A 24,498-nucleotide genomic window follows, 5' to 3' on the forward strand; every position below is an offset into this window, starting at 1 on the left:
ACTGCTTAGAATGTCTCTAACTGCATATTCCTCAGGTCACAAATTAGAGGGATTTTATTATACATTATTAAAAATGATTTTAGTGATGGCCTAAAGAAAGTCCAACCTTTTGACAGAGCACATCACAATAATGACCTAAAAGCTTATAGCAGAAATCCCCCAAATGAATTTCTCACTGTCATAAATATTTGTTTCTCAGTTGGAGTATCAAGTGTTTAGTTTTTTTGCCATGCCAATATCCTTTGTAAGTATAAATAATTTACCACCTTCTAATTCAGAGCCACACAATACACAAGGTACCAGGAACCAGGTTGAGATGATAGCTCTGCTATCACACTTTATAGATTTGAATTCTAGCCCATTCTGAGTAGCTTCATAGTCTAGTCGTGGAGTGTTTTGGGTTTTTTTTTTCCCCTAGAGGGGACTACCCCCACCACTAAGCATTACTATTTCCATCATCACCACCACTTTTGAAGTTGTCTTGGCAATTAAATGAAATCATTCAAATAAAACACTCAGCACATTGTCTAGAATTCTAATGTATATTATTATTGCATTAATAATTGTATGTTTAGGTCCTCCACCTTGCAATATTATTCTTTCCAGGCAGTGCAGTTTTTATGCTACCTCTCATCTACCCTTCCTGCAGGAGCAATACACTGTACTTTCCATGTTGTGCCTCTGTCCTTGTTTCAGTCATTTTGATGAGTCTGCTTTGATGAAAGTGCCCATGAGCACTGCAACAGGGTCCTGCCATCCATTTGTGGGACTGAGTAGACAATCAAAGTGTGCCTACCTATACTAGATCCCACAGATGGCCATGCTTTTGTTTTTTTACCTGTGGTTAAAAGGATAAAAGTATGATTTGGTATTCTTATATATTGTCTTACTTCCTCTGTCTAAATATAGTGGTTGATATGATGGGAAGTAGAGAAGGTTGAAGACTTTCTTTAGAGTAATTGCCTGGACAGTGTAGGGAAGCTGAAAGAACACTTTCTAAGTGATTGGTTCATCTTGGAGGAATTAGCAAACTTTTATGTGAATGTGACCTCCTCTGATTTTTTAAAGTCTTATTTTTTATTTGTTCTTATTAGTTATAAATGACAGTATAATGCATTTTTACACATCATGCATAAATTTATAACTTCTGATTCTTCTTGTTATACATGACTACACTGGTCGTGTAGTCATGTATGCATATAGGGTAATAATGTCTGATTTATTATACTATGCTTCCAACCCCCATTACCCCTCCTGTCCCTTCACATCTCTCTGCCTAGTGCAATGTACCACTACTCTCCCTGCCCTCATTGTGAATTAGCATTCTCATATCAGAAAAAAAAATATTCAACCTTGTTTTTTAGGGATTGACTTATTTCACTTAGCATGATATTCTCTAGCTCCATCCATTTACCTGCAAATGCTGTAATTCCATTCTTCTGTAAGGCTGAGTAATACTCCATTGCATATATACGCCACCTTTCCTTATCCATTCATCTGTTGAAGGGCACCTAGGTTGTTTTTATAGCTTAGCTAATGTGAGCTACTATAAACATTGATGTGGCTGCATCACTGTAGTATGCTGATTTTAAGTCCTTTGGATATAAACCAAGGAGTGGGATAGCTGGGTCAAATGGTGGCTCCATTTCAAGTTTTCTGAGGAATCTCCATACTGATTTCCATACTGGATGCACCAATTTACAGTCCCAACAGCAGTGTATGAGTGTATTTTTTCCCTACTTCCTCACCAACATTTATTGTTGCTTGTATTCTTGATGATTGCCATTCTGAATGGAGTGAGATGAAATCTCAGTGTAGTTTTGATTTGTATTTCTCTAATTGCTAGAGATGTTGGACATTTTTTCATATATTTGTTAATCAGTTGTATTTTTTTCTTCTGTGAAGTGTCTGTTCAATCCCTTAGCCCATTTATTGATTGGGTTATATTTTATTTTTATTTTTCATTTTTGGTGTTAAGATTTTTTTCCTAGAGATTAATGCTCTATCTGAAGTTCCTTGGTAAAGATTTTTTCCCAGTCTGTAGGCTCTATTCATATTGATAGTTTCCTTTGCTGTGAGGAAGTTTTTAGTTTGAACCCATCCTGTTTATTGATTCTTGATTCTACTTCTTGTGCTTTAGGAGTCTTGTGAAGGAAGTCAGTTCTTAAGAGGATATGGTGAAGATCTGGGCCTATTTTTTCTTCTGTTAGGCAGAGGTCTCTGTTCTAGTGCCTAAGTCTTTGATACACTTTGAATTAAGTTTTGTACAGAGTGCGAGATAGGGGTTGTATTTCATTTTGTTACATGTGGATTTCCAGTTTTCCCAGCACCATTTGTTTTTTTGCGTCTTTGTCTAGTATGAGATAACTGTATTATGTGGGTTTGTCTCTGTGTCTTCTATTCTGTATGATTGGTCTACACATCTCTTTTGGTGCCAACACCATGCTGTTCTTGTTACTATTGTTCTGTAGTATAGTTTAAGGTCTGGTATTGTGATGCCTCTTGCTTCACTCTTCTTGCTAAGGATTGCTTTGGCTATTTGGATGTCTTAGTTTCTCAAATGAATTTCATGATTGTTTTTTCTATTACTATGAAGAACATCATTGGAATTTTAACAGGAATTGCATTAAATTTGTATAGTGCTTTTTGTAGTATGGACGTTTTGAAGATACTAATTCTGCTTTTCTAGGAGCATGGGAGATCTTCCCATCTTCTAAGGTCTTTAATTTTTTTTTTTCTTTAGTGTTCTGTAGTTTTCATTGTAAAGGTCTTTCACCACTTTTATTAGATTGATTCCCAATTATTTTATTTTTTGAGGCTATTGTGAATGGGGTGGTAATTTCTAATTTCTCTTTCAGTAGATTCATCATTTATGTATATTTATGCATTTGATTTGTGGCTATTGATTTTATATCCTGCTACTTTGCTGAAATCATTTACTAGTTCTAGAATGTTGTGCTGTATTTTGTCAAATGATTTTTCTGCATTTATGGACATGATCATATGATTCTTATCTTTAAGTCTATTGATGTGATGAATTACATTTATGGATTCCAAATGTTGAACCAACATTGCATCCCTGGGATGAACTCCACTTGATTGTGGGGCACTGTTTTTTAAATATGTTTTTGTATGCAATTTGTCAGAATTTTATTGAAAAATTTGGCATCTCTGTTCATCAGAGATATTGGTCTGAAATTTTCTTTCCTTGATGTGTTTTTGTCTGGTTTTGTTATATCAGGATGATACTAACATCAAAGAATGAGTTTGGAAGAGTTCCCTCCTTTTCTTCTTGGAATAATTTAAGAAGCATTGGTGTTAATTCTTCATTGAAGGTCTTGTAGAACTCAGCTGAGAATCCGTCTAGTCCTGCACTTTTCTTTATTGGTAGACTTTTGATGGTGTCTTCTATTTCATTATTTGAAATTGACCAGTTTAAATTGTGTATGTCCTCCTGATTCAGTTTGGGTAGGTCATATGTCTCTAGAAATGTGTCAAATCTTTGAGATTTTCTATTTTATTGGAGTATAAGTTTTCAAAATAATTTCTAATTATCTTTTGTATTTCAATAATCTCTGTCATGATATTTCCTATTTCATCACAAATTTTAGTAACTTAAGTTTTCTTTTTCTTTCTCTTTGTTTTCATTGCTAGGGGTTTATCAGTTTTATTTATTTTTTTCAAAACAACAACTTTCTGTTTTGTCAGTTTTTTGAATTGTTTCTTCTGTTTCAATTTCTTTGATTTCAGCTCTGATTTTAATTACTTTCTGTCTTCTACTGCTTTCAGTATTGATTGATTCCTCTTTTTCTAGGGCTTTGAAATGTAATGTCAGGTCATTTATTCATTGACTTTCTATTCTTTTAATGAATGAGCTCAACACAATGAACTTTCCTCTTAATACTCCATTAATAGTGTCCCAAAGATTTTGATATGTTGTATCAGTGTTCTTATTTACCTCTAAGTATTTCATCTCTGATTTCTTCTACTATCCATTCATCATTCAACAGTGTATTATTTAGTCTCTCTAGCTGATTTTATACTCACAGTAGATCCAGATCCCTTTGCAGGCTCCTTTAATGTTAGCAATCTGATTATGAACTGAAAATGATGTTCTTGCCTTGTGTGCTTGTTATGTTCACTCCAGCATGTATTGAGTGCCTGTTATGTGAAAGACACTTTTAGAGATGCAAAATTGAATAACAGTACAGATGTACAAGTGCCTATTCTAGAAGGTGGGCTGGATAAGTGTTCTACTATAAACACAAAGTGAGAGGGATATTGGTTAGACTTGCTGAAAGATGGGAGGAGGGAAGTGGCTTTCTAGAAGGCTGCAGGAGTTAGATTTACAAAGCACTGGAGAAAGGACTGTGCAGTGTCATCAAAAGGAAGGGCAGTGCCAGCCAGAATGGAAAGGACAGAGATTGAATTTAAGAGTTTTTCAGCAAATGATAACTTCATTGTAACTGAAGCGTGTGGAACAGTATAACAGAAAGGAAAGTCAAGGCAAATAGAACACAGGCAAGCTCCTGCTGCATTAGGGGGATTTCCAATGATAGGCAAAGCAGTTGATACTCCAGTTAAGTAAAACCATAGCCAGGCACTTCAGTATTTTGCCCTGCACACTTCACCTGCTTGAAATCATGGAGGGGTGTTATTTAAATTTTTATCTCTGCCCTGCACATCAGAAATTCTCAAAATTATGAATGAATGTGTAAATTTATTATATCTTAGAAGGAGTCTTATGATCTGGAGTGAGAAGGGCAACCATGGTCTGATGAGTAAGGTGGAGAAGGAAAGCACAGGAGGAGAACTCAGCAGAGAGATATTGAATATTCTTGGCAATAACCAGAAGATTCTGCTCCAGAGTCTGGGCATGGAGAGATATTTTGTATAGGAGAACTTGTCAGTGATATCACACGCCACTGGATGAGAGGCATGGGGAGGCAGCAAGGGAGGTATAGAAAACAGTTAGTACCTTTAGGGTCTAGGAGACTAGGAGAATGGATATTCATGTAGGTGAAAAATTGATTTTAACATCATGAGAATTCTTAGAGCAAGAATTGTTTTTACTTAGAACTTCTTTATATAAGAAGGTGAAGCCTTAAGGCAGATGCTGAAGGGAATAGTTAAGACCTGATACCTTATTTACATAGGAAGCTATAACTGGGGCATAAAGATGAAGAATGGAGACAGAAACAAAGAGCCCAATAACAGGTAGAAGGTTAAACCTGAGGAGAAAGATGGAAAGATGAACACTGAGAGATTAAAGACAGCTCTGGTTGAAGAGCTTGCTTTCTTTATGGTACTGGGGACTGACCCCAGGGATACTTTATCATTGAGCTATATCCCCAGTTCTTTTTTGGGGGGACAGAGCCTAGCTAAATTGCTGAAGCTGGCCTTGAACTTAAAATCCTTCTGAATCAACCTCCCAAGGCAAAGAGCTTTCTAAGCAGTGGAAAGAAATGTGTAAAAAGCCCCAAGGCAAAAAATAACATGACACATTTGAGGAACAAATAAAGATCATCATCAGTGGGCATAGTGGGTAAAGATGGTAGTGAAGATACAGGAAACATTCTAATCTTTTAGGCCATGGAAAGAAGTATGAGCCTAATTCTAATGGTAATGGAATTCCATGAATGGCCTTTAAACAAACAAATAAAAAAGATAAAATAAGATTTCTATTCCTATAAGATCCTTCTTAAAGCTTTGTGGGTCATGGATTGGGACTAAATAAGAGTAGATGTTTCCCATAATACCATTTGTAATAGTGAAAAATTTCAAACCAAATACTTATTAACAGGGATCATAATGAATTGATCATTCATCTGCTTACACTTATTAGGAAAAATTTCTACTACAATGAGAAAAAAACATGTGTGGGTGTGTGCATGTAGAAGCTCTTTGCCTTGGGAGGTTGATTCAGGAGGATTTTAAGTTCAAGGCCAGCTTGTATGTTTGTGTGTGTCCATGCTAGAAAAATCTGAACAAAATGATAGAAGTAGTTGGTCTGGCTCTCCCTATCACATAAAATTAGTGGGTTGTGGAGGTGACTATAAATTGGTTTATCTTTTCCTTCCATGTAGCTTTCCAATGAATGGGCATGCTGTTTTTAATTAGAAAAAAAAAAAAAAACAACCTTTCATTTTAGGAAGAAAGACAAACTTGCCTATACAGGATGAAATTATTTAAATTGTATATTTTCTCTCCCTACTTTTCTAAATTTGACCACATTTGTTAGTAGGCTCTTAATGTGACCTGACAATCTTTTTGGGTTAAATGCACATTTGTATTATTGCTGTCTCATCCTAACAATCCAGAGTTTGAGCCTGAGCATGTTACTTTTCTGCCAAAATATGGAGATTCATTAGTTTCCATTAATTCTCTATGGATGATGAACATGCATCTTGGCAGGTGCCTGCCTATTCCTTAAGGAAAATAATCTAAATTTAGACTCTCTCCCTAGTCTGTGATCCTGGTAACTCAAAGGAGCCTAATAATTTTTGTGCAAAGAGACCTATTTTTAACTTCTGAAGCCAGGCTTTTCCCAGCTTTTCACCTGGGAGGCTTGGTGAAAATTACAAATTGGCTTTAGCATCAAACTCCCCAGTCATCTTCCAGCACCAGTACCCTAGATGCACATGCATCCTACACAGGTACTGGGGAGGCGGAGGGTTATTTGAACATGTTTTAAGAAAGGATATTACTTTCTTCTTGCTGCACATTGTAATTTTTAACACTTTTCTATAGGAGGAGGAAGTTTCTTATCTGGAATTGCAATCTACTTGGTTAATTTTTAGTCCCTTTAGAAAAAACAAAACAACAACAACAACAACAAAAAAAAACAATTGTTTTCCTCCCCTCTAAGTTCTAGATGCTGTCTCTTCAGTTCTTGTCATCTTATAGCTCCATCCCTTTAATACCTTTTCCTTAGTTTCTCATTGAAAATAGCTTAGCCTTTGTGCTTTCTTGCCCTTGTGTCTCTTAACTCCTCAGTGCTTTCCAGAATTGTCTTTACTCCATGTCACAATTATTAACAGAAAGGTTATTAAATCACAGCTTTGGAGTAAGTACCCAAATTCATTGTGAAATAACTCAAATCATCCATGAAGCTTCTGGTTAATTGAAAGCTTTGTTGTGAGATTTAGAGGGATAATGATGGTGATGGTGATGATGATGATGATTGTTTAAATATTGCAAGAATGCTGAATGCAGCATTGAGTCCTCACTGACACCCACAATTTTTCTCAAAATTGTAGGATATGTTTTCTTAAAACAAATCACATGCATAGTACATCTTCATTACAGAAAAATTAGGCAACATTGGGAAAAACATCAACTGTAGTTTCATCACCAGCAGATGATGTGATATTGCTAACATATTAAAATATACAGTGAAAATATATTCTGTACTGTCGTTGAACATTTCATACTACTTATCCCCCATCTATTTAATCTCATCTTTGGGGTGCACCTGATTTTTACTTATAAGCAATCATAAACTATTCCTGTTTTCTATGCACTGCCTGGAAAATCTGTGGAAATATTATTGTAAGTTTTAATTGATTAGATGATGAAATATTAGTAAGTGGCATAGTATGAAATACAGTATTTCTGAAGAGTTTGTCCCCCTGATAAACTTGAACCTATTCTCTAGGTTGTCAGTAATAAGGAATTAAAAACAGCATACGATCTGCATTGGGCATGAGATTCCAATATTGGAACACTGAAGATAATAGGGACTATCAGTGCTGTGCTCCTCAAAATGTGATTTGTGGACCAAATGCACCAAAATTGTCTCTTGAAGACTCTTCTACAGTTATACAAAGGGGCTCAGAAATCTGCATTTGTGTAAGCATTCCAGCTTCTCCCTGGTAAAGATTCAAATGATGATTTAATTCCAAGTAGCAGAATAAGAGAGCAATAGGAACCCTACAACATCAAGAAACAGGTAACAGTAGGGCAAAACCTTAGGGAGGCCTCATCCTCACCCAGGGTAGGAATGGAGAGACAATCAGATAACCTTTCTAGAAGGTTCATAGTTAGAACCATAGAAAGTTATGAGAAACAAGAAAGCTCTAGCTATAAATTCCCAGCTTGCTGGTAAGAATTTGAATGGGTCATGAAGATCAGGTGGGTAGATTACCGCCTACCCACACCAAAAGCATATAGGTTTTGAAGTTGAACTGTGTTTTGCTGGAATTTCAGCTCTACTGCTTGTTGCCACTGAACCTTTTGCAGCCTATGTACTCTTTAAGATTCATGTGCTTTCATCTGTTAAATGAAGAGGAAAACAGGGCAGAGTTTGTCACTCTCTACACTTCTGACATGTTGGATTGAATTTCTTTGTTGTGGGAGTTGTCCAGTACATTGAAGGATGTTTAGCAGCATCCCTGACCTACACCTCTTATATGCCAATAGCATCACCATTCCCCAGAGTTCTGACAACCAGAATGGTTCCAGACATTGGTGAATGTCCCTGGAAGCAAAACCACTACAAAAATGTTTTAGTAGGAATACTGAGGTCTACATAAAGAATTCAAAATTGTATCTGACATGCAATTATCAATAGATAATTAGATATTACTTTTGTCCATTGGTAAAAATCTGAGTGGTATTTTTATTATATATTAAATAAGGTAGATATGAGAAGATTGCAATCACTCTCTCAGTTATGTGTGAGTATTCTTAGTTCAGAGTTTCAACTGGCTCTGCTATTTTTTCTTTGAAAAGGGGGAAGCAGGTTAAAAAAAGACATTGTTTTTTTGTGTGTGTTATCATTCTTAGTTCATGCACAGTATGCAGATACACTGACAGTTCACCTGGTAGAGGTTTTCGTGATAGCAGCTGCATGATTAATTGATTAAACACTGCAGTGTTGATAGCATATTCTGAAAGAACAATTACAAGCTCCCCAAGGTAATAGATGTCTTGATGTTGCTTAGCTGTCCACGATATTCTTATTTAGAAAGATATTCGTGATATTTATATGGGGCTTCCATTAAAAAATCCTCTAAACTTGCTTCTTCACCATAGAATTACTTACTTGTTTTGTTGACATAATTTAAATAAGAAGGACGGTTTTCATTTCTGTTTATTATGTACATCAAACTCCCACCAGTTCTTTGGTAAAGGCAAACTGCAGGCTACTAATAAGAATAGGCATGACTAACCAAGTTAATTTCTTCCTGCATTAATCTTAAAGTCTTTAAGAGTCATCAAGATTTTATTTCTATGGTTCTGGATTTAACTGTTGAATTTTGAAGAAAGCATTAAAAGTTACACAAGGGAGATTAAATTGAAACAAAAGACACATCTGTCATTAAGGTAATATTAAATAGAATGGAGGAAAATGTATAGTTTAAGCTCTAAAAATGTAAAAAAAAAAGTGTGTGTACAAATCTCTCTCTCTCTCTCTCTCTCTCTCTCTCTCTCTCTCTCTGTGTGTGTGTGTGTGTGTGTGTGTGTGTGTTTTAAAGATTTTGGCTAAGAAGAGCTACCTTTCAACTTGCACTGGAAATATTTGGGTTTGAATATCTCATTGAATATGTTTATGTTTAGAGTGAAATTGGGAGAGCAACTTATGAAACATCTATCTGACAGGTATGTTAGGCAAGCACTTTGGGCAAATGGTATTAAAAATATCATTGGGGCAGAACTAGATTCAGGGATATTGATGGGACTTTGGTTTTTAGATCTTTATTTCCATGTTCATTGGGGCATAATGTATTAGATTAGATTTTTTTCCAAAATGTAAAGTAATTTGAAGAACCAAATAAAAACAAAGTTGTTTTTATTCCATCTAAATCTGTATCATATGATCTTCAAGGCCACTGAGAGTTGCTATTCACCAACTTTTCCATTCTTACTTCCTCTATAAGTTTATTAGTTTCAAATATAAATTTTTATGCCTTCCTCCTTGTTATGGTTTGGATGTGAAGGGTCCCCCAAAAGCTCATGTGTGAGACAATGTAAGAAGGTTTGGCAGAGAAATGATTGGGTCATAGCCTTCACCTGATTAGTAAATCAATCCCTAATGGGATTAACTAATAACTGGAGGCAGATAGGATGTGGTTGGAGGAAGTGGGTCATTGGGGGCGTGGTTATAGGATATATATTTTGTATCTGGAGCATAGAGTCTCTCTCTCTGCTTTCTAATCTTCATATGACCTGGGAGTTCGGAAGGCAGCATTTATCTCATGGGAATATAAAAGAAGTATTCATAACAAGCCAGTCTTCACACAGACCAGAACTAGATTCAGGGATATTGATGGGACTTTGGTTTTTAGATCTTTATTTCCATGTTCTCCTGTTAATGGCACTCTAAGATATTCTTTGGGGTTTGTTTATTTATTTTGGTCTTCTCCATTCTCCTCTTGAAGGCAGCAAGTTTTCTTATTTTCTACTCTGTGTTTTCTTTTTTTCTATGTCAAAGCTATTACTCATTCAAAGCATCTATTAGAGCTAAGCTATCTTTATTATACATGAGAAGACAAAATTAAGTAAGAAGCCAACTCATCATTATCATTTGACTTTGATATTTATTTCTGATCCTATGCTTCTGAAAGGCTTATCATACTTACACTTGTTCATTCAGTTCATTCATTTACAAATATTCATTATGAATCTCCTATATTTCAGGTGCTTTTCTTTGTATCAATAATACTGCCTAGATACCATACACAGAAAAGTCTCTGTCCTCCAGATGCATGCATTCTAGCAACATTCAAATTGCTGTTGTTAGTATTTGAAATATAAAAGAGCCTGGGACTGGGGTGGAATTTAAGTGGTTACCAATGTGATATCAATTTGAGATCCAAATTTGTTTCTCCCTATACATAATCTGATATTGTGATATCATTTTGAAAGTGATCAGCAAGGTAATGGATGAGAATATGAAAGTCTGTTTTGAGGTTTTCTTGAGACTGTCTCAGCATTCATTCTGCTCATTGATTGTTCATAGCCTTTTTGCATAACCTGCAAGTACACTATATATTTATTTCTTAGGCCTTTTTCTGCATCAGACCACTTGCTCCTGTGTCCCACACTCAGACAAGACCACTGTGCTTTCTTAGGTCATGGATGGTTTATCTGAAAAGTGAATTGATGGACTGAAGAGTATTTATGAGTTCATATATATATCGTGTCTAGGTAATATATTTTCATTTTAACAGTGGACATCCTAACCAACTTTTACCCCCTAAAAAGCACCCATGTTGATAATGCCAAACTTGTTTTTCAGGCTAATGGAGAAAAATTTTGGTCAATAGGTAGATTAGTATTTGCTTCAGAATTTCCATCATCTATGTGGCCATTTGGGAAATACTCTCTTAAAACTCCAACCAAAAGAGAAATGAGCCAGAATTATTATGTGTTTTAGGCCAACTGTTGCATATGCCCTTCAACCTCTTTAAAAAGAAAATGTTGTTAATCTAAAAATATTGTGAGATTATTTCCAAATTAAGCTCATTAACAACTTGAAATGCAGTATGGTATGAGTGTCTCTTGTGTTTAACATTATAAAGAAGGAGTCTTGGGTAAGACCTCTAAGCATGACAGGAACCATCATAAGTAAATAGCTGTTTAAGTACAGAGATGCAATCCAATTACATTGCTGCATTATTTATCATCAGTCTGTTATGCTCTTCCCTTTAGCAATGTTTTATTTTAAATATCAGTGCATTTATTGCCTTGGACCCCAAGACTAACCACTCTGGGAGTTATTGGTTGCTATAAGGGCAGAGAGTACTTTAGAAACAATAGTCATCTTAAATCTTCATATTTCCCAGCTGTCATTCTCCTGTCATAGTCCTCTTTAAAAGGATTTGGGGTTCTCCTTTCATTACATATGCATAATTTCCATTAGTGTTAATCACATGCTTCATTTTAGAGCTGTTTTGGCCCCTCTGGTTAAATGGGTGTTTAAGCAGTTTTTAATGCATTATATGTACTTATTTTTTAAAGGAGTATTATATGCCCAATTGACTAGAATGAATACAAAGTCCATCAGGTGAATACAGATTTATAATTATTTTTAAAGCATGTATTATTTACTCAACCAACCATGACAGCCCTTTTAGTCATTCCAGCTGGGAGGGAAATACATGTATATGTCAATACCAAATAAACCTTCATGAAATATTTCAGTGAGGTTCTCTCAGCTCAGCTTAAAGCTTATCTGACTAATAATTTCCTTTTAACCTCTCTCTTTTCACAAACAAATTATCAAAATCTTTTTCACTATTTTCAGCATGCATTCTCATCATTTGTAAGCCAGATGAAAGTGACCCAATCTCTCATTCAATTCAAATAAGTGCAAAAAATTCAGCAAGATATATTGTACATACAGAGTATTAGGCTCCGTTATGGAAGTACAAAGTATATGCACACTTCTTTCAAGTCAGATACAATTGAGCTAAAGAATGATTTTTATTAAAAATTATCCAAAGTATCTAAAAATTAGTAAAACTGGGCTGACTCAAAAGAAATTAAGCATTCTTCTCTCCTCTTTCCAAAAAATTAGACTCCACTCTGTTCCTATAGAATTAAGCATTTTAGGTGTCTTCTCTGGGTTTATAGAGTTATCTTACAATTGTTTCCAAGGCCTTTAACTTATTTTCTAATTTGAAGTATTTTTACTATTTACAATAAAAATGCATTGCCCTTATATTAGGACACTGGAATTAATTTTCCTTAGCTTTAAAACTCAAGGGAAATATATCATGCAGATTTAAACAATGCATTCAGACCCTATGCCAAATGACAGATGCCTGTTCTAGACCATAGCATAAACCATATCTTGTGGTAGAGTTGGAATCCATATTAGCTTTGAGATGAAAATATATTACTCTTTGTCAGAAAACTGTAGCATATAGAACTTTTTGGGGAGTGGGCAGGGTACCAGGAATTGAACTCAGGGGCACTCAACCACTAAGCCACATCCACAGCCCTATTTTGATTTTATTTAGAGACAGGGTTTCACTGAGTAGTGCTTAGAGCCTTGCTTTTGCTGAGGCCGGCTTTGAACTCATGACCCTCCTGCCTCAGCCTCCAAAGCTCTGGGATTACAGGCGTGCACCACCATAACCAGCAGAAAACTGTAGCATATAGAACTTTAATTTATGATTGAATGAAATTTGAGTGTCAAAATTTCAAAAATACTTTATAAAGGCCTTGCTTATATTTAGTAATTAATAAAAATGAATACATTTTCATACAGTACCTGTGTGATAACTTCTTCTGTGCTGGTGACCCTGGTAGCAGAAACTGGTGATGTTTGCAACTACAAACCTGTTAGACCTGAGGTCCAAGGTTCTTGGTAGCATAGTCTTTCCATGTGACAGGACTTGGAGCCTAGGTGTACTGCTGCCTGCTGCTGTTGCACAGTGGTTTCCAAGGGGGGAGGGTGGCATTATAATTCACAGATGTTCTTATGATTCTATATGAAGAGAAAATCAGTTATAACAATATGGTTGAGAAACTAGATAGTGATGGGTGGGATGCAATCTCTTTATTTGAAATAAAAGCATAAATCCCACTATCATAAAATGCATTCTTGAGAAATTATCATGAAGTAAGCTTACTTTATATCATAAAAAACTCCACATTGAAAGTCTTTTATCTGTTGTCATGTGAGTGTCTGTGTGGATGCTGGAATCCAGGGCCTTGATGCTAAAGCACATGCTCTACTGTTTTTTGAAATTCTTAATAATAGACAAATGGTCAGCTTTTGACTGTATTTATATCTGTGACTTAATGCTATCCCATGTGTGATAGCAAAAGCTGTTTAACTTAGTCCTGCTACATATTTTATACCATTCTTTATCTTTGGGATTTTCCTGTTATTCAGGTTTCTTATTCAATTCTGTCCCTCCTTCATTAACACCTACAATTCTCTTTCTGTCTCATTCTGTCCTTCCATAAATACTGATTACACATTTGCTACATGTTCCTCTCTGAATTAAACTTTGAATGAAATACAGTTCAAATCTTTCAAACCTTTATCATTTATAAGGACTATTACATATAACATATAATAATCCAGTCTAATAAGGGAATAAACATAGTTAACCAAAAAATGCCAGTAGGACAATGTTAGCTGGGGGTCATTGGTGGCTGCAACTATAAAAATTGTGTTTGATGTGGCATATCTACATGTGTGTTAACCTTTAGCAGGCTATCTTTTAAGCAAGAATCTTTCTTAGAAGTCCAATGCGCTATCCATTGCGCTACAGAGCCAAGAATCTTTCTTAAATTTAGGAAAAGACCCCTACTTGAAAGAATCAAAATGATTTTATTAAAAATTATTGGAGAGTTCCCCAATGTCCTTCTGAGTGAATACCTTAGCTAAATATATGTATTTTACAGAATAAAAAGATAGAGTTAATAAATTCCATACATATATATATATATATATATATATATATATATGTAATAGCTTGACCTCAAGATGGAAAGTACTCTCAGTGTCCTTACAAAACCTAACCTACCAAAGCATAATTTACCAAGGAATAAAAATTTGCATGATACTGTAAAAGGATTGCAAAAAAAAAAAATTGCATGTCATTTCCTCCAACTTGATTTCAATTACTTTTAAAATTATGAGAATGTAGGAAAAGTATCTTGAGAGAAGAGCATACATCATTTTTACTAACATTCCATATCATCAGTTTATTTCGTTTTTAAACTAGCATATTTTCTTTACTATTTTATAAGCAACTTTCTTTCATTTCTGTTGTCTTGTGCCATAATGCAATGTCCTTTGTGAATGGGACACACTCTCTTACACATATAGGTTCCCACAGGAAAATCATGTAGATTAATTGACCTGGAGCATTAATAGCTACACTTAAAGAACTCTATAAACTAACAGAGAGGTGAGTTGCAATGTGACATCAACCATGGTGTTATTTATTTATTTATTTTTTTCTGTTGTTTGCTTGTATTTTAAAATTGTTTTCTATTACCTGATTATTATTCACTTGAAAAACAGTATTACTGAAAACTTTTATTAGCAATAAATTATCTCCATATTTAGTAATCTCTAAAAATAACAAAGCATTTCATTAGTTAGAATGATCTCTACATTTTTCTGAACTTTGTATTAGAAAGGCAACAAATGAATAGCTTTCTTCACATGCCTCCTATGCTACTATTATATTGAAAATAATGAAGTAAATAAAAAGCATCAACATTCAAAAAGTGATTTGGTTGAATTTTGGAAAAAAAAAGAATTTAGACAAAATTGTGGCTTTTAATGTTTATTGATATTAACACTGTCTCATTCTGTCCTCTTTTGTTCCTTGTTACACAAAAGGGGACTTCATTGAGAACCTACATAGGACCTAACCAACTGAAAGTATGCTTTACAAAAGAATAAAATTTAAAAATGTGAACAATATATGATTGCAAAAATATTTCCACTGCACTTTCTTCTTACTTCCTTTAAAATGCAGGTGTTGTGGTATACATGTTTCTATATTATTTTTTGAAAGCACAGATCTTTTAAAGATTTTATTCTCCTCTGAAACATTTCTAAATGCTTATGTGTTACAATATTCAAAGCCTACTAACCTGATTCAAAGAAAAAGAAATCTGTTTGGTAAAGCAGATATATGCTCACAAAGTCACTATTTGAGAATCAGAAACATATTTCAGTTTTCAAAAAAGAGGAAAATGCATTTTAAGGAGCTAAAGTAGTCTGCCTCTCACTCTCTCTTTCTCAGAACCCCCTGAAATTGACACTGCAGCTGAGGGGATTTCATGTTAGAAAACTGTCCTAAATACACACTGACAGAAGGACCTTGTGAAGGGATACAGACCTGTCTGCTCTCTCACACATGCCACCACATGCTTTCTCAGGTTCTGCATTGTTTAAGAATATTGTGCAAGAGGCCCTTAATCATATTCTTGAAATACCATGTAGTTAAGATGAATGCAGATTCATGCACATACAGGTATTTCCTGATAGTTTTATGTGTATTAGAAAACATAGAATCACTGTGGGCATCTTTGTTGGTTAAATAAACATTCTGGTGAGTTTTGTGATTGATCCAGGCCCCAAAACATGAGTTTAAAAAACGAATGGGGGTGCTTTAACTGGGTAGGGTTGGTTTGGCAGGTGCTGTCTTAATTTTCTTGCATGGTAAAATGAAGTGCTGAGAAGAATCCAGTGATATAAAGAAATAGAATTCCTACATATCTTTATTGGATATGACACAATATAATCAAAGAATGCATATAATTAAGTGCTGTAGCTCAAAGCATCTTTGAAGTAGGGATTCTGCTGATTTTTTTTTTATTTTATGTGATTGCTTACAGATTAGTTCTCTATTTGCTCCTAAAGAATATACTTAAACACTCAATCAATGAATAACCTACAGCAGTTTGTTGTAGATTCAATAATGGGGAATGGTGCATTGTACCAGGATAGTCAGATATACCCATAGGGAGTGTCAGTGGTCAAAATGCTTCCACTGCCAGAAGGTAGTCTGAAAATGATCTAGAAATTCAATACAGCATTGACCCTACATTGTATACATGATCCACAGTCAGTTTTTCAAGCATACTTGAAGTTTTAAAAAGAGCCATTAAACAAAGCCAGGATTTTTTTTAAATCAATTTTTAAATAAGATTTTTTTGTTGTGTGAAATAATTTTTAATGTATTAGTTCAAATGAGTTAAACAGCAAAATCTAATCATGTTTGTTGGAGGTTAAATGCATTTAAAATTACTGTATTTAAAAAAAATAATTTCTAATATTTAAAGTTGCATAATATTTCTTTTTGTGTATGTATAGTTAAATGCTCATCTACTTCATTCACCTAAAATCTGATTAATGAACAACAAATAACTATCCATAAACACACACTTTGTGATGTCTGTCTTATTTCTATTACATTGTTATTTTTCCTTATTGTATTATTAGGTTAAGAGCAAGTTAAGTGGCAAGATTTCTAAGTAAAAAGCCTAAAGCCATTTACCAAATGTCACACAAGTATGTTTGCTTTTTACTACATTATAAGAATTGCCAGTATATTTTCATCTAAACATATATCAACATTATACTTTTTAATTATTAGGTGGTTTTATTTGTTTAGTTATTTCAGATTGCTTGAAAATGACAACTTTGCTAGCCTAAAATTGGAATGAGATTAGAAATTAGATTTCCTACCAACAGAAAAAAAATAACACAAAATGGCAATATAAACATTTCTTGTCGGGGCTGGGGATGTGGCTCAAGCGGTAGCGCGCTCGCCTGGCATGCGTGCGGCCCGGGTTCGATCCTCAGCACCACATACAAACGAAGATGTTGTTTCCGCCGAGAAATAAAAAATAAATATTAAAAAAAAATTCTCTCTCTCTCTCTCCCTCCCTCTCTCACTCTATCTTTAAAAAAAAAAAATTTCTTGTCATCCTCATTCACAGAGTTTTTTTTTTTTTTATTCACAGTTTTAATGCATTAAAAGATGTGCACTTAAATGGCACCTTATTAGATAAATTCTAGCACCTAATTTGCATGTTTTAGGTTTCTAATTTTCAAAATTTTAAGGGTAGCTTCATTGGTATTTTAAGGACTACAAGTATACTTAAACATACTATAATAAATATTATACATGCATATGTATAAAGATACTTTCAATGTTTCATAGATAGATGTATATATGAGACAAATTCATTGAATGTTAGAAGCTGATTCTAAAATTTAAGTCTGGTATTTATGCTAATTTATATGGATGAATATATATATATATATATATATATATATATATATATATATATATATATATATAATAAACATGATATACTACAATGTTGAGAATAAAATGCTCTGATAAGCTTTGCACAGCATCTGGTTGATATTTTCATGCAATTTGTTTTTTATATTTAAACAATACTTGATGATAATGTGAATGTTAATTTTTTTTTCCATATTGGTTGACATGCTTACTTTTTAAAGATATAAACTACTACTTTTGGGAAGTTGTATTAAATCTCATGATTTATTATTTAATAATTTATTAAGACCTTCACAAAAATCTGCATAAGAAAATGCTGTCTCTCTAACTATAAGTGTAGACATAGTGGTTTTACACAGTTAATTAATCCACACTGAATTGATTTTAAAGATTCATTGGTTGTTCTATTGGACTTTCTCCAATGCTAAGATAAAGACTTTACTATTCTATAAAACAACTTAGTTGATTTAATCTGCTTATGAAAGATGTGAATGTTTGCAGTGAAAAATGTTAATGCTTGCATATTGTGAGCATGTCTGTGTGGAACATATGCAAAGTGCCTGGAAGTGGGATCATTAGATGGGGAACAAATGCTAACTCTTTCATTCTATTCCACATTCTATATTCATTGTAAAGATTCTAAGGTTTTGTGCCTTTCTATGAGAGAAGACTACATTTTCTAATTTAGGCAAACCAGCTGGGGAATTACAGTGTACTTTGAAAATAACACAGGCTATAGAAAGAAAATTTGCATAAGAACTGAGCTCAAGAGGATTTAAGGACTAAGGGTATTAGACAAATTTCACTTCTAGACTGGCTCACAATCATACCCTGATAGTAATGGTCTTGAAGCTGGGTTTTTAGTTTGAAACTACATCGGTTCCAAGAGGACATAGTTGTGACTTTGGCTTGCTCATAGTTGTTTTTCTAGCTCCAAGCACATAACAGGTTCCCTGTAAATATTGGCTACATGAATGGACAAAGAGATATAATTTTTTTATTTACATCTTCTAATTTATTTGAAACTTTATTTAATGATCTTGTGATTAAAAACAAAGAACTTTCTATTTCAAATATAAATATTTGAATAAATTTTCTGAGTACTGTTTTTTTTTTCTGTGATTGAAGTTATGTATTCTAAATCTTCAGACTCCTCATGTCAAGGAATCCCTAATCTGCATTTCTTATTCTCTAAATATCCTTGCTGAGTGGTATTATACCTAGCACAATATTCCTTCTTCAACTGTAGAATCTGTGGGAACTCAATGATGTGAATTTATGAATCTTCAATTTTTAAAAATAACTTTGTATATTTCTAAGCAAAAATCTTTATCATGATGTTTGGTAGGAACCTCTGAAAGGACTTTTCATATGCCTAGAAATTAGTGCATACGCTATCTTCACTGATGAAAATATTTACTAAAAAGAATGGAAAAGAAAATAACCTTTCGTCGTTTTTGTTCCCCTTTTATGAAACCTAAAAGCATTTTGTTTTCCAGAGCTCCATAAAAGTTCAGCACATAAAAGGTTAGGAGCCTGACTTTTTTCTGTCGTGTATATCTTTGAAAAATTGGTTTATGAAGAGTCATACATCATGTAGCCAGACATATGGGAATAGTTAAAGATTAAGGTAAATAGACAAATTGAACTGCTTTAAATCATTTTCCTGGTTTCAGGAAAATGAAACCTATTTTGTTGATTACATTTCTGCTAAGGAATCAGAGGTTGATTCTGGTCATAAGTGTCCTCTTTCTTGACATACAGAAGTATTGGAAGACTGTTGTCATTATTTCCTTACTTCTTCCTTCTTTCTGGATGTACAAGGGACTCTAAAACGACTGGCATAGGTTTAGTTGGATTGATTGCCCATTGAATAGATGAAATAAATATCTATCAACAACTAAAAAATTATTTTAAAAAGTTAATTGCTTATTATAGCTATTAAATATCATAGTAAAAAGTTGCCCATCATGAGGCAACTTTTTAACTTACATCCATTTCTTTAATTACTATTAGGGGCTAAAGGCTAACATAGCGAAGTTAAGATACCTAACAAATGGTTAGCAGTTTTGTTTATGGACAGACTGATATCTACCTTCTACAGATTGATTTTCCTTTACTTGGATTTTATGTAGACCCAAAACAGAGGGCGAAAATCTGAGATACATCGTGTATATGTCTCAGGCAATCACTGAGGATATCTTGTAGTAAATTATGTTTTCTACTCCAATTCCACATGTGCTTACAAAGTTATTGTGTCCAATTCAAATTTTCTCTACTAATTTCCTCAAATAATTGTCTATATTCTTGGGAGATTTGGATTTACTGCATGACAATGTATATAGTTATCAGGTTCAAAATTTTTATTTCCATTCCATTCATATTATGAGGTTAAAAATATGTTGCTATTGTGATAAAAATATCTTAGTAGAAAAATGTATGAATTTATAATAAGCAAAGCAAATGGAATTTGAAATCATAAGACATATACTTTTTTGGAATATTTTCACAGTTTCTAAAATTTCCTGAACTTCAGAAATTAGTCCTCAGAGAAAACTTATTGTGTTAGCAAGTTATAGTTATGGTTTTCTTTTATTTTTGCTAATAATTACTGAAATATAGGTAGTGACTTGTCTTATTTTACATTAGAAGAAATAAGTCATTGTAGTTTTGCATAATAAAAAGCAGAAAATAACTAGCCAATAAATTAAGTGCACTATTTTGGCTTTAAATGATTTTAAGTTATGTCAGATTTCTTTAAAATCAAGAATAGACTGATCTTCTGACAGATGGGAATTTATATTTGAAAGCATCCTATTGGAGATGAGTAGAAAGTGAGGGAGATTGATGGAAAAAATATATTAGTGGAGTACTGTGATTCAAGGACAGATTATTATATTAATTCTATGATTCTAGTCTGAGCTTCTGGGTAACTAGTAAATTGAAAAAATTTTAGTTAAAATATATAGTAATTTTCTTTATTTAGTTTAAGAAAAAATAAAATGGAACTTTTCTTTCTTAAATAAGTTGAGGAAAATCTTGGGGGAAAAATTAAAAAACCTTACCCATCCATCAATTAAGGGTTAAAATGAGGAAAAAAAATTCTCCTTTGAAATCTTCCCTGACATTCTATATGATCTTGGAGAAGACATTTAATCCTTTGCATGCTAGAATACACACATAGAATGAAGACAGCAGTGTCTACATTTGATACTTTTTTTAAGGACAAAGTTGAGAAAAATAACCACTTTATAAAATATGGTGTATGATAAAGTATCAATAAAATCATTGTTTTTATGTTTTAAGAGTCACTAAGGTATTTCAAAATAGAATTAAAACTCTTAAAGCATTAACACTATTATGATTGAATGCACTTTTTCTAAAGTATTACACTCAGTATTTAAATGATGCTTCTAAATCCAATCATTTTAAATCATTTTAAAATTATATACAAAGATCAAGAGCATTTCAATTTTGAAAAGAGGGAAGAAAAGAAGAAAAAATGGGGAATAATAACTAAAAGACAATAGTAATAAACATTTTAGAAATGCAAAATATTGTTTGAAAGATAAACTTTTTTATTGTTGCTTTTTTTCCTTTTTTCACTTTGTTTTTTATTATTAGTTGTTCAAAACATTACAAAGCTCCTGACATATTATATTTCATACTTTTGATTCAAGTGGATTATGAACTCCCATTTTTACCCTATATACATATTGCAGATTCACATCGGTTACACATCCACTTTTTTACCTACTGCCATACTAGTGTATGTTGTATTTTCCTGCCCTTCCTATCCTCTACTATCCCCCCTCCCCTCTCCTCCCATCTTCTCTCTCTACCCCATCTACTGTAATTCATTTCTCTCTCTTGTTTTTTCCCCTTTCCCCTCACTTCCTCTTATATGTAATTTTGTATAACAATGAGGGTCTCCTTCCTTTACCATGCAATTTCCCTTCTCTCTCTCTTTCCCTCCCCCCTCTCGTCCCTGTTTAGTGGTGATCTTCTTCTCATGCTCTTCCTCCCTATTTTGTTCTTAATTGCTCTCCCTATATCAAAGATGACATTTGGCATTTGTTTTTTAGGGATTAGCTAGCTTCACTTAGCATAATCTGCTCTAGTGCCATCCATTTCCCTGCAAATTGCATGATTTTGTCATTTTTAGTGCTGTGTAATACTCCGTTGTGTATAAATGCCACATTTTTTTTAATCCATTCATCTATTGAAGGGCATCTAGGTTGGTTCCACAGTCTAGCTATTGTGAATTGTGCTGCTATGAACATTGTTGTAGCAGTGTCCCTTTAGTACACTCTTTTAAGGTCTTTAGGGAATAGTCCAAGAAGGGGAATAGCTGGGTCAAATGGTGGTTCCATTCCCTGCTTTCCGAGGAAACTCCATACTGCTTTCCAAATTGGCCGCACCAATTTGCAGTCCCACAAGCAATGAACAAGTGTACCCTTTTCCCCACATCCTCGCCAGCAGTTGTTGTTGTTTGACTACATAATGGCTGCCAATCTTACTGAAGTGAGATGGTATCTTAGGGTGGTTTTGATTTGCATTTCTCTGACTGCTAGAGATGGTGAGCATTTTTTCATGTACTTGTTGACAATAGTAATAAACATTTTAGAAATGCAAAATATTGTTTGAAAGCTAAACTTAATAATGTAAAAAGTAACATGCAACATGAAAATAGATTGAGACCTTTAAATTTAAAATATAGTCTGCCTGGCACGGTAGCACATGCTGTATTCCCAGTGGCTCAGGAAGCTGAGACAGGAGAATCTGGAATTCAAAGCCAGCCTTAGCAATAACGAGGTGCTAAGCAACTCAGTGAGACCCTGTCTCTAAATAAAATACAAAATAGGGATACAGGTGTGGCTCAGTGGTTGAGTGCACCTGAGTTCAATCCCTGGTACCTAAATAAATAAACAAACAAACAAACAAACTATATTTTGACTATAAAGTCATTTAGGCTATTTGAGCAAATGTATTCAGTATAGATTTACATTTAACTTTGTGTAATCCTTAAGTTGGATCCAAATTGTACTAAATCAGGATAGTATAGAATGCTAATGACCTCAGAGTACCATAAATTTAAAAACAGAAAAATTGGAGAATGAGGTACTAGAATTCTATAGATCCTGCAGGAGGGCTTCCCAGTATAATTCCCTTTGTGATCTGAGAGTCTTTTACCCCGATCCCTGAGCACTGGCCATGCAAGCTCCCCTTACACTCCACATTCATGGGAGGCTCAGTATCTCATAAGGCAGTGTTTTGGGCACAGTATTTCATAACTATTTTGCATAGTTGGATAATGAATATCTAGTATTGTCAATTTTGCCATATACTAAAGCTCTTGGAAAGTTTCTTCACTCTAGCTCTTTTTCAATAATAAATTTAATTACATTTGAATAATTGTTATGTACTGTGAATACAGGGATTTGGAAGGCAGCATATTATGAACATGGATCTTAGCATGTAGGACCATATAGCTTATTAAGAGACAGTTTAAGACCAATAATTACAATATAGCATAATAAGGGCAACAACTAGAGTCTGAACATATTACAGAGCAATGCTAAAAGAGGATTTAGTCCACTTAATAACCTGAGAGATTTCATCGAGCAATTGAAACCTATGATGAGTAATGAGAAGAAAGGGACTGTAGGTCAGAAAAAAATGCATATACACAGTCACTGAGTCTAAATAAGCTGTGTGTGGAAAACTGCAAGAGAAGTCAAATAAAGTTTTCTCCTTTATTTTTGTGATAGGTTTTTGAAAACAGCTTTATTGTGGTATTTTTATATATGAAAATATACATATTTAATGTGTATCGTGCTGAGTTTGAACTGAGCACCTCAATCAAGGCAATAAACATCACATCCCAAATTGTCCATGTGCTCTACCTTCTTGTGCTCATATGTGCAAGAATATTTAATATAAGATCTACCCCCTTAAAAATTTAAGTGCATTACCCAGTATTAACTTACAGTACCATGTTGTACAGCAGATCTGTAGACCTTATTTTTCTTACGTAACTGAAACTGTATATCCATTGAATAGCACCTCCCCATTCCCTCTACCCCCCAACCTTGGCAACCACCATTCTATTCTCTGCTTCTATAAGTCACATTTGTGGATTCTTGTGGTGTTTTCCTGTGACTAAATTATTTCATTTAGAATATTCTTATCCAAGTTCACCCATGATTTTTGCATCTAAATGTAATCCATCCCTGTTTGTTGAACTCCTCATTGAATGAGTGACTATTGTAAATGAGTGTTGAGTGCCATTTCCATGTCCCAGTTGCTATTCTAAGTACTGAGCACAGAGCAATGAACTAATCTTCTCTTATTAGGCTCACATTCTAGTGGGGGCAATAAGCAGAGTAAATAAATGAGATATGGAATGTAAACAAATAAATGTTAGGGAATGTAATGAGAGATAGCACTGTGAAGGAAGAGGAAAGGTGTTAGAATTTTAGATATGATGGCCATGTATGGTTACCATGTAAAGGAAACAGTATAGTGCTAATTGACTTTTTTGGGGGTTGATCATTCCTGGATAAGTCTTGAGGGCAAAGCCTCCCTGGTTTGTTCAAGAAGCAAGTCAGGGTTAGTGTAGATGAAGTGATATAAAAAAAGGAGATTAGGATGGGATTAGAGGAAAAAGAATTATTTTATACATCACTGCAAAAGATGTGAGTTCTTACCATGGGGAGAAGTTAAGTAGAGGATTGATATAGTGTGATTTACATTAAAT

Source organism: Marmota flaviventris, unplaced genomic scaffold (assembly GCF_047511675.1).
Source record: "Marmota flaviventris isolate mMarFla1 unplaced genomic scaffold, mMarFla1.hap1 Scaffold_43, whole genome shotgun sequence".
NCBI lineage: Eukaryota > Metazoa > Chordata > Mammalia > Rodentia > Sciuridae > Marmota > Marmota flaviventris.